Here is a 16,676-nt window from a genome sequence, read left to right as displayed (position 1 = left end):
CCCACCCCAGAAATTGAACTGGGGTCTCCTGCATTGCAGGTGTAGTCTTTACCAGCTGAGCTAACAGGGAAGCCCTGTTTAGAAGTAGCACACTTATAGAAATTAAGAACGAGGGCCCTGGAATCAGACTGCCAATGTTCAACTCAGTCATTGACTAGTTGTGTGACCCTGGCACTTCACCATGTACCTTTACCATGTACCTTTTATTGTAAGCATCATCACCCTGGCCTCTCCAAACTTGTTTCCTATTTGTTAAAAGAGGGGGAGTACCTGTTATGGATATAGTAGTGCTCAATTAATTTAAAGTATTATGGCTACATTGAGCTGTTGATGTTGAAAGATCACAATTAATCTTTAAGGACTTGCTCTTATCAAGAGGGAGGAAACTCTATGGGGAGATTGCAACTCACCCTGTTCCGTGATGCTGGCAGCCAATGATTGACTGACATGGGTTACAAAAGGATACAGGCCACCCCACCCTCCTTGCCCTCTTTCATTCCCCAGCATGGAGCCAGCAAAAGCTAAGTGTCTCTGGAGATCACATTCTTGCCTAGCTCCTCCCCTTTCCCATTCTCCCATTCTCCTCCTCCTTCTCTCCCTTTCTTATGGGGCATTTCTTTTTTTCTCCCTACAGAACACTTCCTTCATAATTCATAAACTAAAATATCTGTTTCAGGCTTCTAGTAGCCTGACCCAAGATTAAAAACTGTATTTATTTGATTTTAAGCCATCCATATTTTCATATTTGAACAATTCTGAAATCTGGACATATCTAAAAATCACTGTGGCTTTGGCTGAAGTTGTTTAATGTCACATTTTGCACATTGAAATAAAAGCATAAAGAAAATCCTGGGACAACAATGGAGCATTCTTTTGCTGCATTGCCAGCATTCTTGGTGGCACAGAGGACCCCATTTTGTGGAAAAACAGTCATCAGTGGCTGAGTTGAAAGGTTAAAGAGTCAGACTTTGAAGGAATGAAAGTTTCAGGAATATTTAATTAATTTTGCTTTTGTTTTCCTTTTGCATCTATTAAATGCAAAACAATGATGTGTAATAAGTTTTATCAAAATAATTTCAGAAGTGCTCTATAGTCACAAAACAAATTCTAAATGATGATTATGACAAGGTGACATTGCAGAACAATGGGAAAGTGATGGTCTTTCAAAAAGGCCCTGAATCCACTGAAAGTGCACCTTGGTCATGGAGGTGTGGTGGGGCTTCCCTGGTGGCTCAGAGGTAGAAGGATCAACTGCAGTGCAGGAGACATGGGCTCAGTCCTTGGCTTGGGAAGGCCCTCTGGAAGAGGGATTGACAACCCACTGCAGTATTCTTGCCAGGGAGAATCCCACGGACAGAGGGGTCTGGTGGGCTACAGTTCATAGGGTCACAAAGAATCGGACATGACTGAAGCAACTTAGCATGCTCTACGTATCTGCTCTGACCCTGTGATTCTTCTTCTAGTCATGAACTCGAAAGAAATGCATCTAAATTTCCACCAAAAAAAACCATAGGAATGCTTATAGTAGCATTATTTGTAGCATACTCAAATCGTAAATAGCCCAAATATTCATTAATACTACAATGGATAATTATAATATGGTATATTCATGCATAGAATACTATATAGCAATGATAGTAACTATAGTATAACTATATATAACAATATGAGTGAATGTCATTAACATAATGCAGAACAAACTCAGACTCAGAAGAGCGCATAATGTACATTTTCATGTATATAAAATTCAAAATCAGCTTAAAATTATCAGTGTTGTTAAAAACCAGGATAATTGTTACCTTTGGAGGGAGGTAGTCACTGAGAACATGCATAAGGGTCTTTCAGGGCAATGTTCTAGCTCTTAGAGTATAGTTTACTTGGATGTGTTCACATTATGAAAATTCACTGAGCTCTGTTTATGGGTTTCATATTTTTTGATAAATATGTAAAGTGAAAGCATTATATCCTTATTTAATTGGCTGCATTTCCCCTTTTTCTTAGCAGTATTAAAATCATGATATGTCTTATAATTAATGGCGTCTTGGTTGAGGTAAAACATAGTATTGCTATTATTGTCATTGGTCAAAGTGAAAGTGAAAGTCGTTCAGTCGTGTCTGACTCTTGGCGACCCCATGGACGATACAGTCCATGGAATTCTCCAGGCCATAATACTGCAGTGGGTATCCTTTCCCTTCTCCAGAGGATCTTCCCAACCTAGGGGTCTCCCACATTGCAGGCAGATTCTTTACCAGCTGACCCACCAGGGAAGCCCTGTCATTGGTTAAGTAGTGGTATTTCCCTAACTCTGTCTTTTGCTTTCACTTTCCCAACTCAAATCAAGTGGTCAGTGTGGCACTAAGTGTGGCCAATGTGATTACATTTTGGTCTTTCTCAGAGGAAGCTTTATGAGATGGTGTCCAGGAAAGTGTTAACTGAACAGGGCCCAATTGATCAAACCTTCCACATGCCCAAGAAGTGTCTGCTCCATGCCTGGCCCTTGGCTGCTTTCTGAGAATTGAGCTCTTGAAATGTTCTGACTGATAAGAGTGTTTTGCATGCTCTGGGCTTTCAATCACACTGTACCAGCTCATCTAGATATTTTGTGCAAATAATTTCATTCTTGGGGTCTGGGACTTCAGTGCCTGCAGTTAATCCCACAGGCACCATATGCCTGCGTGACTGATGCTGGACCCATCAACTCAGTCAAGCTTCCCTGACCGACATCACTTTGTGTGGATGAATTGTGGGTGCCGGGAGACTCCTCTGGGAGATACTCTGGGAAGTGAGCATCAGGGTCCTCTGGATTTCACCCCCTGTTGAATTTGCTTTGTATCTTTTCCCCATAATAAACTGTAACCTAGTATAATGACCTGTAAGTCCTAGTGAATCACCAAATCAGTGGGTGGTCTTGGGGACCCCTGGCACAGGTAGTGTAATATATTACGTTATTATTCAGAAAATATTTACTCCTCTCCCTCAGCTTTCATGGGAAGAGTATACTTTCCCATCCGATTGATTTTGAACTTGGCCTTGGCACTTGCTTTTGCCAATGACATATGGATAGGAGTGACTTTGTGCCAGTTCAAAGCTGAGACTCTAAGAGGCATTGCATGTTTCTACCTCACCTTGTGGGAGCATTTGACCTCCACCACGGGAAAAACATGTTTCCTGTTTCATGTTGCTGACTCTATCAACCCAGGGCTACAGAATGAACATATAAAACATAGACTGATGTCCAAACTACAGTCTGGTGCCAAGCCTGGTCAGGTCTGCGGTCTGAAGCAGAGTCACCCTGCTGCCCAAACCTAGGTCAGATGGCCAGGCATGAGAGGAACGCAACACAGCGCCACGTGGAGCAGCTGCCTGACACAGGAAGTCCCGGAAACACCCCGCGACACAGCGCCACGCGGAGCAGCTGACACAGGAAGTCCCGGAACCACCCCGCGACACAGCGCCACGCGGAGCAGCTGACACAGGAAGTCCCGGAACCACCCCGCGACACAGCGCCACGCGGAGCAGCTGACTGACCCAGGCAGCCCCGGAAACACCCCGCAACGCAGCGCCACGTGGAGCAGCTGCCTGACACAGGAAGTCCCGGAACCACCCCGCGACACAGCGCCACGTGGAGCAGCTGACTGACACAGGCAGCCCCGGAAACACCCCGCGACACAGCGCCACGTGGAGCAGCTGCCTGACCAGGAAGTCCCGGAAACACCCCGCAACACAGCGCCACGTGGAGCAGCTGCCTGACACAGGAAGTCCCGGAACCACCCCGCGACACAGCGCCACGTGGAGCAGCTGACTGACACAGGCAGCCCCGGAAACACCCCGCGACACAGCGCCACGTGGAGCAGCTGCCTGACCAGGAAGTCCCGGAAACACCCCGCAACACAGCGCCATGTGGAGAAGCTGACTGACACAGGCAGCCCCGGAAACACCCTGCAACACAGCCCCGAAAGAGCTGTCTTCTTTTCCTTTGTCTGATTTGCTGTCTGGAAAACCAGATTTGGTCTCTGAACTCTAGTTACTTTTGTGGGGAGTGCGGATGCAGGCCAGACCCTGGGGATGTTGGGGTCGCAGCTAGAAAACATATGGGTCCCTAATGACGTCGTGGAGCCTTCATATTTCTATGCTGTTCAGACCACTGTTAGTGGCTTATCTGTCACATGCAGTTTCATTTAATCCTGATACAATCAGGAAGATCTTTATCCATCCGTAGACTCTGAGTTGAGGGAGACAAGGCAAATACAGAAAGCCCAGCAGGACTGCTTTTATGTCTCCTGGAAGGTCCTAAACTATTGTTAGAATATGAGCTTGTTTCCGGTTTTGATTTTTTTCCCCCTTTCCTCTGTCTATCTTTGATGGATATTCCACTAGACAATTTCTCTTAAAAAAATATTTTCCTTTTATTTTTTTAAACTTCCAATCTCTTTCAAATGAAACCTGAGTGAAGGCCAGTAAGTAAAATCAACATGAGGGAAGATGCTCTGAAAGAAGAATGATATCAAGTCCCTCTTGATGAAGGGTGATATCTGCCCTCTCCTGGCCCCTGGAAGGGGGACCTCTGTTGAGTAACTCTGGCCTCTGGAAACCCAGGACTGTGCCCAGAAGTGGTGCTTTATTTCCATCCCCTCTGGATTCTGCCCTACTCCTCAGCCTAACCCGGGGCTCTTCTGAGAACACTTTATTGAATGTCACATTATTATTCTCTTCAATGTTCTTGCTCCCTTCCATCTGGGGTGGAGGGGAGACAGTGAGGCAGACAATTACATTGCTGATGTGGGATTTTAGAGGAAAATTGAGGAAATTATAGGGACTACCCAGCTGTGGTAAAAACTCCTCACTCTCTTCCCACAGGAACCATTATTTTACAAACTGCAACTATTAAAAATGATTTATCCTCACTTGCCAACTTTACCATGCTGTTAGATTCACTTGAATCTTACCCAGCTCTTAAAAAGAGTACAACGGTCAAAGTGAGTCCACTCTCAAAATGGCATGGATGGAATTTGATGACTATTGTTTAGAAAGTTGAAATCTACTAACTATCAAGGTCAATCTTATCTCCCCAATACCCCCTATTCTGTTTGATTTTATGTCCTACCTCCTGGATCCTATCTCCTATATCAGCTTATTTTTACCTCTGGATTTTCTCTCACTAAAGATGTCTCTGGACTTTTACCTATTTAAGTCTTCTCTTTCCAAATATAGAGGAAAATTCTTGAAGTTTTTATCCTTACTTTTTATGTAAAGGCATTCAATATGTAATTATACTCACTTTCTTCCTTTCCTGTTTCATTAAGACAGTGACCTGAGATGGGTGATAATCCTGTAAGATGGACCAAAATCCTACTGGCTTGGTGAGCTGACAGGTCCTAGTCTAGCTTAATCTCCCAGTTGCCTTATTATCTTAGCATTTTGAAGAGCTATGGTACAGATGTGGATAAACAGTCACGTGTCTATACACTAGCCCTGAGCAGAAGTGAAGCTAATTACTGACGGGTAGCATCTCCAACGCTTGGTGTAAGCTTTGGGAACCTGACTTTAGAAAGGAATTACTGTCTCGTTCTCTTCTGCTTAGTCACCCAGTCATGTCTGTCTCTATACAATTAATGTGTAGCAATTTTTTTTTTCCCCTGGAGAGAATGGTCAGGAGACCTCCCAATAGTTTAGATTATAGCAAAGGACATATCTTTGAGTGTGACAAATGTACAAATGAAGCAGGGATAAAATGAGTCACTTCCAAGATGTGTGTTTAAGAACTGGAGAGTAATGAGGTACTCTGAAGTGAGGATAGTCTTACCATCTGGCCATCACATTAGGTGGTTATTTATTTATTTTTAAGGGAAAAGTACCGAGATTCTAGCTGGGTAGCTTTTTTTTTTTTTTAAACATGGTATAGAAGAAGGTTTTAATGTTTGTTTTTTGTTGATGTATTATAGAGGTCAAGTGAAAAAGTGAAAGTGTTGGTCGTTCAGTTTGTCCGACTCTTTATGACCCCGTGGACTGTAGCCCACCAGGCTTCTCTGTCCATGGAATTCTCCAGACAAGAATACTGGAGTGGGTAGCCATTCCCTTCTCCAGGGGATCATCCCGACCCAGGGATCGAGCCTGGGTCTCCCGCATTGCAGGCAGGTTCTTTACTGTCTGAACCACCAGGGAAGCCTTTATGAAGGTAATTCATTATAAAGGTAACTCATGCTTAAAAAATGCATGCGAATGGAAGAGAATATTGTATTGTTCAGGGCAGACTGGGCAATGCTGTGTGTGGTCATCAGCCTCTGAGATGGCCCCAGTGAGCCACTTCTGGTACTCTCAGTCTTGAAATTCTTATCTCCCTGAATCTGGAATGGATTTAGTGACTCACTTCAAACAAACAGAATAGGGCATTTATAACTTAAGGGATAAGGTTATAAAAAGACTATGGCTGATATTATAATATTAAATTATATTATCTTGGAATCTCTCTTTCTCTTATATCTCACTCTCTCTAAGCAAGTTGCCTGGCCTCCAGAGAGGCCATTTGTGTCTTTGGCCAACTGCCACAAGGAGCTAGGACTAGCCAATGGTCACACGAGTGGGCTAGAAAGACTGTCCTGCCCCGGCAGAGCCTTGAGATGTTTACACCCTTGGCCAACACTTTGATTGCAGTCTCATAGTGATCCTCAATGGGATCCACTCCTGAGTTCCTGACCAGTGAGATTATAAATGTTTGTTGCTTCTACCTACTAAGCTGGGAAGGGTGGGGGAAATTATTTATGTCCAACAGATAACTAATATATTACATTAACTAACTTCTAAATCTCAGTGGCTTTCCATAATAAGCCTCCTCCCCCAACACACACATTCACACGCTCATACTATATCTTCATCAATTCAAGTTAAGCACCCAGGAAACTCCTCCATGGGAACTTAGTGATCCAGGCTGCTTCCGTGTTGTGATAAGGAAATTGCCTGGAGGACTCACAACTCATGTATCCCAGACAGAAAGTGACATATGTCACTTTTGCTCACATTTCTTGTGCAGAAACCAGTCACACAATTCCACATACTTGCATGGGAAAATGGAAAATTGGAGAAGCTTATGGATAGCCAGTGAAAACTGATGAGAGTTAAATATTTCTGCCACATATGCACATACAAGTGAATGTCCACTTTTCTCCTTCCATCAAGAATTTTATATTTAACTGCTTGAATTATGGCCTTGCAGATAAACACACTCATCCCACGAGGACATATGCATACATATAATGTGTATGTATATTATACATACACAGAAGTGTAACCACATATGTATATCACACACCTGTGTGTAACTGCATAAGTATATCACACATATATGTATCATACATATATATGTATCATATATATGTTACATATAGCATACATATATATGTGAAATAGGATTAAATTTCAACATTGAGCTCTATCTCATTTTTGGTATTCAAGGAAGAGCTATATGATAATTCATTTAATTGCTCCTGTATCAATAAAGAATAATCATTTCTATAGTAACAAAAATGTCTTACTGGCCCTATTTTCACCAGCTATTTCTCTAACTTGTCCCTGTGGCATCATGTGCATATATTGAAAACAGTCCACAGAGAAAAAAATCCTGTCTCCACAGCCTTTGCCTCACCCCGCTCTTGCTTGCTTTTTAAATAAAGAGCATCATCATGTTTTCCCCCATTTTTTAGGGACAGTGAGAGGTATTAGGGAGCTGGTGAAGTATTCAACTTCACTAGACATCATTCTGATGTGAATGTAAGAGAAAGGGGCAGAGGGAACTAGTGTCTACTAAGCACAAAGTTCTTATGTTCTCGGCTATGAATTCATATTTTGATTTCACTCAAACCTTAGAGAACTCCTGTGAAATATGTGATTATTACTTAGCTCCTGTGGTTAAAAACCTCTTCAGGAACTTTAAGCACCTCCTTGCTTCCACCCTCACCACATGTGCTCACCATGTAATTTCTTTTTCTTTTCTTTCTTTTTTTTTATTTTCTGAAATGCAGAGTTAATAGGCTGTGGCGATCGTTGCTTTTCTTATAAAGATCCATGTGTCTTTTCCCAGAAGATAGAACCATATGTAGTTTTAAAAAATGCAGTGTTTGCAAATTTCCTGGGAAAAACTCTGTTTAAAAGTATACTAGTTTGATTTCCCCATCTCTATTAAATAACAGAACACCAAAAAATAAATATGTCCCAAATGATGGGAGAGAGATGACTGGCTGCCTCCATAGGGCCACCATCTCGTTTAGGGGACCTATTAAAGGGCCAGAACACCCTCTATGTTTGAAGCAGTTGCCAGATAGGGTCAAAATTGTGTGGGGATTACAGAGAAACTCCTTACAGAGAAACTCCTTACAGAGAAGGACCCTTACAGAGAAAGACCCACTCCTCTGGGTCTTTCTCTCTGATCAAGTAAGCTGTTCCAGTTCCGAGGCTTGGGACTGACTGCCAGACAGCAAAGTAGTCCAACCTCAGCAGAGAGATGAGAGTAGGGAGGGTAAAATGTGAATTTCCATAGCACTTTCTCAGATGGGAAGTAAAGGGAGAGAAAACTTCCTTGACTATCTTTGACTTCTCGAGTCCTACAATTTCCTGCTCTCTGCACTAAAAGAAATAAAGTGAAAAAGGCTCAGTCTAGACAGAGAGCCATCTCTAATCCTGGTAGGTACTAAGATAGTATTACCTTTTTAGTTTTGTAGATCAGCAAACAGAGGCTTCGAGAGATTAAGAAACTTGACACCAAACTTGGAGTAATCACACCAACCTACATGGACCTTAGGACATGTAGTTTACACGTTTGGACTGAAGCAGTGGACCTCTTGAGATTTCTTAACTTTTCAAAAATACATGATATAAGCAGAGGTGTGGCCAAATTACAGGCATCTAGAAGAACTCTTCTTCCATCCCAACACCTGGAATGCTTTCTCTGGACAACTTAAAATTCCTACACTACAGCCCTTCAGCAGACAGAGTTTGGGAAGCATCGGAGAAAACATTCTGCTAACGAATTTGATGTGGGGCTTCGCAGGTAGCACTAGTGGTAAAAGAACCCACCTGCTAATGCAGGAGCCATGGAGAGAAGCGGTTCCACCCCTGGTTCAGGAAGATCCCCTGGAGAAGGAAATGGTAATCCACTCCAGTACTCTTGCCTGGGAAATTCCAGAGTAGGACACGACTGAGAGACTGAGCATACACACACACAAACACACACACAGAGTAAAGGAGAAGTTTAACTACAGATTTTTTGAGAGGTTTTTCTGCAAAAGAAAGCAGTAGAGGGTAAAGTTTTGGTTGGATGGATATTATAATGGTTCTTGTTTTCTACGTATCTGCAAGTTCCAGGACATTGACCGAAACCAGTTAAGGGGAATTGAAGCATCTCTCTAAGCCAGTGTTTTTGTTGTTGTATTGGAATATAATTGCTTTATAAAATTCTGTGTTCGTTTCTGCTGTACAATGAAGTGAATCAGCTATGTCTATATGTATATCCCCTCACTCTTGGATATCCTTCCCCCCATCCCACGCATCTAGGTCATCACAGAGCACTAAGCTGAGCTCCCTGCTCTATACAGCAGGTTCCCACTAGCCATCTATTTTTCACATGGTAGTATATATATGGGCCTTCCCTGGTAGCTCAGACTTTAAAGAATCCACTTGCAATGCAGGAGTCCTGGGTTTGATCCCTGGGTTGGGAAGATCCCCTGGAGAAAAGAATGGCAACTCAATCTAATATTTTTACCTGGGAGAATTCCATGGACAGAGGATCCCGGAGGGCTATAGTCCATGGGGTCGTAAAGTGTCAGACACGACTGAGCGACTAAGCAAACACAGACACACACAATGTATATATGTCAATCCTAATCTCCCACTTCACCTCACCCTCCCCATTGTTAAATGGCATATCTATTCTCAGATGGGAATGTTATACAGATTAGGTAACATTAGTGAACAATTTTCTTTTTTAACATAAAATTAGACTGTCCCTCCAAGAATTATTATTAATTATTGAAATGTGTGTGTCTCTGTGTTCTAATATTCCATGCATTTGTTTACTAATAAATATTTAACTTATTTAACTATGCATCAAACACTGATGTGACTGCTGGGAATAAAGTAATGAACAAAAAAGATAAAACTTCTTACCATCTTGGGGCTTTTTTCATTCTAGTAGGGGAAGAGAATGAAAGCAATAATTAAGTAACATAAGTATTGAATACTTTGTCAGATGCAAAGGATTATTATGGAGAAAGACAAAGCAGAGAAGAGCAAACGCAAGTGTAGGGTGGGGGGGTGGTGAGGATGTTTGCAATCTTAAATAGAATAGTGAGGACTGACCTATGAGCCCTGATGTGAGTCAGGGTAGAATGTTCCAGAGAGAGGAGCTGCAAATGCAAAGGCCACCAGGAAAGGCTCGAGAGCCTGGGGAAGAGTGGAGTCAGGAAGAAAGTGAGAGATATGGCCAGGTTGGCAAGGAAAGGGTGGGGGTGCTGGGATGTTGGAGGATGCTATGGGGACTGGAGCTTTCATTCAGAGTGGAACAGGGAACAGTGCAGGGATTCTAGCAGAAGGCCGATAAGATCTCATTAATTTGTAATAGGATCATTTTGGCTAATCTGTTGAAATTCAGCTGTAGGGAGGCTATTTATAAACTATTGCAATAATCCAGAAGAAAGGTGATGGTAGCTTCGATCAAGATCAATGTGGCAAGGATTTGCCTGGTGGTCCAGCCGCTAAGACTCTGTGCTCCCAACGCAGGGGGCCCAGGTTTGATACCTGGTCAGGAAACTAGATCCCACATGCCATAACTAGGAGCTTGCATGCCACAACTAAAGATTCCACATGCCGCAATGAAGACCCAGTGCAGCTAAATAAATAAAAATAAATATTGAAAAAAGATCAATATTGTGGAGGAGGCAAGAAGTCTTTTGATTCTGGATATGTTTACAGACCTATTCAATGTGGGACGTGAGAAATGGGGGCACAGATGGCTCCTACATTTTTTGGCCAGACGATGGAATGACTATTTAGGGGCAATTGAGTTCAGTTTTAAACATGCTAAGTTTCAGATGCCAACTGTATATTTTAGGACAATCTATGAGTCTGTATTTCAAACGAGAGCTTTGGACTGGAGAAAATAGTTGTCTCCAGAAAATAGGCAACTATTTTCTATTGACTAATACTTAAATCTTGAGATTGATAAGTTTGTCTAGGAAATAGATGTAAGACAGAGAAAAGAAGTCCCAAGACTGAGCCCCACTTAAAATCACAACTGAAAAAGTCTTTAATCTCCTACATGGGCAGCAGAGTGGGGAATATATTTTTAAATAGCTTAGTTATCCTACTGTAATGAATAGAAAATTATCAGTAAGAAAATGGGCACACCGTTTTTTCCCTCTCAAAATATTTGCATTGAGTTGTATATGAAGCCCATGCAGGCAGCTTTCTAATCCTTTAACCCTTTACATGTTTAGTGTTTTAACATTTTGTAATAATTTCACATGCATTATTTCATCTTGTCCTTGAAAAATTCTGGGAGGTAAATAATATTCGTGAAAGTCCATAATGAAGCTCAGAAAATAATATATAAATTATTTACAACAGCCCTATCAGGTAGGTATTTTTATCATCCTCAACGTATAAGTGAGGAAGTAGAGACAGAGTGGAAGAAGGAAATGGCAACCCACTCCAGTGTTCTTGCCTGGAGAATCCCAGGGACGGGGGAGCCTGGTGGGCTGCCGTCTATGGGGTCGCACAGAGTCGGACACGACTGAAGTGCCTTAGCAGCAGCAGAGACAGAGTGAGATAAAGGGATTTGATCAAATTCAAGCTTTTCAAAGCTTGTATGTTAGCAATACAGCTGGGTTTAGAATGAATGCATGACAATCCCTGTAACTTACTGAGTGCTAATGACAAAGAGCTGAGTCCTGGGCAGCTTTCCTCTGTGTTCCCAGCCTCAGCTTTCCTCTTGGGTTTAGGGCAGGGCTTCTCAACCTGGGAACCATTGATGTGATGGGCTGGATAATTCTTGGTCAGGGTGAGAGGTGGTCCTGTGTGTTGCAGGATGTTTACAGCATCTATAACTTCTACCCAGTAGATGCTCACAGCACTCCTCCCATTGCGATGACCAAAAATGTCTCCAGGCATTGCCAAATATGCCCTGTGTGCTTAATCATTCAGCCGTGTCCCACTCTTTGCAACCCCATGGATTATAGCCTGCCAGGCTCCTCTGTCCATGGGATTCTCCAGGCAAGAATACTGGAGTGGGTTGCCATTTCCTCCTCCAGGGGATTTTCCTGACCTAGGGATCAAACCAGTGTCTCCTCTGTCTCCTGCATTGCAGGCTGATTCTTTACCTGCTGAGCCATTGCCAGGGGACAAAATGTCCTGATTGAGAATCAAGGGTCTCTGGGCTCCACTCTGCTTGCGCTGGGCTGGCAGAAGCTCTTCTGTCACTAGTCCCAGGCCAGCTGCATGTGGGTATCTGAAGCTCTGGGCGGCAAGCATTCTGTCTGGAGGGTCCTGGGGTCCCGGTGCTGGCCGGCTGTGGCATCCCCCATCTGATGGGATTGATGCACTGCCTCTTCCAAAAGGCCCTGTCCTTTACTAATTCCTACCTCTAAGGACATTGCCTCCTATACACTCATCTTATCACCTCTAATTGCTATGCTCCTTCCAGTGTCCAGGAGAGAAAGCCAAGGACAGGCCCCTAGTGGTCCTCCTGTGATTCTGTGTCTGTCAGCTAAATAAACAGCAAGTGTACATAGCTGTTAAACTGCAGGGAGAAATGTTAGACCCTGGATTGGATTGGATTATCTCTGGTCAGGATGAGTAAATTGAGAAGATGGCTAAGATGGCTAAGTGCTGGTAGAAAAAAATCCTATCACGTCTTCAAAAAGCATTTAAAGAATACATAACTTAAATTTACTTAGCACAGATGTGCCATGTTTGGCTGCCACCCCAGATGTGATATTTCCACATACCAATAAAGACACATGAATTTGGAATTTTGTTCTATGTATAAGATACTTAGAATAAAATTGCAAATTATATATATATATGTGTGTAATATATATATATATATATATATATATATATATATATATATATATATATATAATCTTTCTGTCCTTCCCACCCCCTGGATATGCTTGGATTGCTTCAGAAAGCCTGGCTCAGTGCTCCAATTTTGTGTTTCAGTACATTCTATTGGAATGTTTTCTTTCAAGACACTTGTGTCTGCCAAACTGGTGACATTTCTCTCATGAAGCATGTCTCAACGAGTCACCAAATGCTTACTGTTAAGCTGGAGCTTAAATTCTGCCTCAACTAATTCAGCCTTTGGCACCTGAACCTGCAGGGTCTGTGCTCAGGTAGTGGGTCCGGCAAGTGGCTAAGGAGAGGGCAGGCAGCAAAGGGAGAACCTTACCAGTTTTTTCCCAATTTAAATTCATCAGGACAGTCTATTTCCAATGCAGAGCATGTTGTCATTTTGTGGAAGCATTGTTGCTCGCTCCTCTACTTTTGATTTATTAGTAAGTGGTCGCCTGGATGATGAAAGGCCTAGGATAGCATTTGGTTGGCAACTTGAAGCACTTGTGAATCTTCTCCCGTATTCCATTTTCTGGTTTTCTTTTTGAATTATTTCCTTTTAGGAAGGTTTCCTTATAGTCATCATGTGAATTATGTGGGCTACTGCTTGATTTGATATATACTTCTGTATTATTACAGTCATGAGGCTCTGGGAACGGTTTAAATATAGCAGGTCTAGAGCATTGTCCCAGGAGGGGGCTCACTGGGTACTGTGCAGTTTTAAGGAATGGCAACTGTTCCAGTTATGCTGAAAAACATTCTCTCCTGTCTGCCTGCCACTATAAAGTTTGATAAAATTACCCACTGTCCCAGCCTCCTCTTAAACCTGACCTGGTTCAGGTCAATAAGATGGATGAGGGAATTTATGGGAAGGATTTTTCCTCATTGATAAAAAGAGAGTAGTATGCAGGGATAGTACTTTCCTACTGTCCTGGCTACCTACCTGCTTCCTACCTTGAACTGCAGCCAAGTGCAATGGCCGCAACTGTGGCAGCCACCTTGTGACTATGACGGGTAAGTCTCTCTTCCAGGGAATTCCAGAGACGCTAGATAACAGGAAACCCAGTTAAAAGGGCTTTAAGCCATAAAAACATCTATTGTTTCCTTAGGCAGGTGTTTCCAGTAGTGCTTCTATAATCTATAGCTAACAACTGCCTGAAAAATGTCAAAGTTGCTCAGTCCTGTCTGACTATGTGACTCCATGGACTATCCAGCCCATGAAATTCTCCAGGCCAGAATACTGCAGTGGGTAGCTTTTCTCATCTCCAGGGAATCTTCCCAACCCAGCAATCAAACCAGGGTCTCCTGCATTGCAGGCAGATTCTTTACCAACTGAGCTATCAAGGAAGCCCTAAAAACAACCTAACAACTACTAAAGCTCAATCTCCAAAGTTCAGAGAGCTAATGCTAAAACCAAGGAGCCATCTCTACAGGGTCCCTCTTCCTTTATCCCTCTCTGACTCTGTATATAAAGTTTATAAAGTTAAAGAAACACAGACTACTTCTATAACTGAACAATAAGATGTGTGGATAGTAGTAATGAAAAAGGCATAACTTCAAATTATGTTTAATTTTTAAGAATCTTTAAAATTGACCAAATCCAGGAAATAGGTTAGCAAATGCAAGGCTGAGAGTAGGTCCTAAAGATGCAAGTATCTATATAACACTGAAGTCTGAATTGAGGCAAAACAATGTGAGACATTTGCAGTCTCAGGTGGCTCAGACGGTAAAGCGTCTGTCTACAATGCAGGAAACCCGGGTTCTATCCCTGGGTTGGGAAGATCCCCTGGAGAAGGAAATGGCAATCCACCCCAGGACTATTGCCTGGAAAATCCCATGGACAGAGGAGCCTGGTAGGCTACAGTCCACGGGGTCACAAAGAGTTCGGACATGACTGAGCAACTGAACTCTGAGTTAAGTGACTTAATAATAATTTAATTTGCCCTCAGTCGCCTTTAGATTTTCCTCTACCCAGAAGTCAAGCAGTGAGTGCGCACATTCTCTGCTGCTGCTGCTGCTGCTATGTCGCTCTCTAATTACCCACAAAAGAATCAGAATAAACTGGGAGCAATTCCCCAGTGCCATGAGCTGGATCCAGTCACTTCCCTTTGCCTTTCCCTATCAAGTCTACAGGTATAGAAAATGAAACTAACATTCTGTGCTTCTTTGAAAGGATCTTGCCTATTGTTCACAATTGCTCCTATATTAAGAGGCAAAGGTAAAGTTTGTAAACGGCTTGGGCATGCAGATGGCATTTTGAAAATAACCCTTGAAGAAATGGAAATTTACGGGATTTGGATATCAAAACTACAATTGAACTGGCAGCTTGTATGCAGTCAGGTTCATCTCAGTGTAATTTGAAAGAGCTGAGAGACTAAGCTGCCTGAATCAGCCTTTTAAAAGAAAGAGACGAGCTCAGTATGCCATGACTGTGTTACTCCAACTACGAGATGCTCACTTATGCTGACTCTGGGTGATGTCTCCCACTGTGAGGTGTTCAGAGGAAGAATTGCATTCCATGAGACAAGAAAGCCATTGGTAGAAGCTTTTATGCAAATTGATTAATAACCTTCTCAAAGAATTACAACAAAATGCACAGCTTTCCCTAGAAAACTTCTCCACTGACAGCTGGCAGCAGAATTTATCACAGGAAGGGAGCTGGCTCAGGTAGACTGACTTGTGGGGAAGAAGGTGAGATCTGGAGGACTTGAGTGTTGCGTTCTGTAGAAGCCTGGAAGGAAATGGCTAACAAAGGTTACATTTTTTTGTGCTATTGAAGGAGTACATGAGAGGAGAGGTGGACAGTATGGAAAAGGCATGATGTGAGGCTGAGCAACTTGGAGGATTATGTAGCCCATCAAGTCTTCTGGTGGTTGGGCTGAAGAGCTTCCAAGCACAAGGATGCCTTGTTCAACTTGAAGTTCTTTGAGATGTAAACTTTTATTTGATCTCCCTCCAAATCTCCAATTCAGTTCAGTTCAGTTCAGTTGCTCAGTCGTGTTCAACTCTTTGAGACCCCATGAATTGCAGCACGCCAGGCCTCCCTGTCCATCACCAACTCCCGGAGTTCACTCAAACTCATGTCCATCGAGTCAGTGATGCCATCCAGCCATCTCATCCTCTATCGTCCCCTTTTCCTCCTGCCCCCAATCCCTCTCAGAATCAAGGTCTTTTCCAATGAGTCAACTCTTCGCATGAGGTGGCCAAAGTACTGGAGTTTCAGCTTTAGCATCATTCCTTCCAAAGAAACCCCAGGGTTGATCTCCTTCAGAATGGACTGGTTGGATCTCCTTGCAGTCCAAGGGACTCTCAAGAGTCTTCTCCAACACCACAGTTCAAAAGCATCAATTCTTCAGTGCTCAGCTTTCTTCACAGTCCAACTGTCACATCCATACATGACCACTGGAAAAATCATAGCCTTGACTAGACAGACCTTTGTTAGCAAAGTAATGTCTCTGCTTTTGAATATGCTATCTAGGTTGGTCATAACTTTCCTTCCAAGGAGTAATCTCCAATACAATCTGATAAACACAAACACTGCCTTTGTAAGTGGATTTTTTTTTTTTTTTGTGGAA

Source organism: Bubalus kerabau, chromosome 14 (assembly GCF_029407905.1).
Source record: "Bubalus kerabau isolate K-KA32 ecotype Philippines breed swamp buffalo chromosome 14, PCC_UOA_SB_1v2, whole genome shotgun sequence".
Classification (NCBI taxonomy): domain Eukaryota; kingdom Metazoa; phylum Chordata; class Mammalia; order Artiodactyla; family Bovidae; genus Bubalus; species Bubalus kerabau.
Note: the sequence above shows the minus strand (reverse complement) of the source record.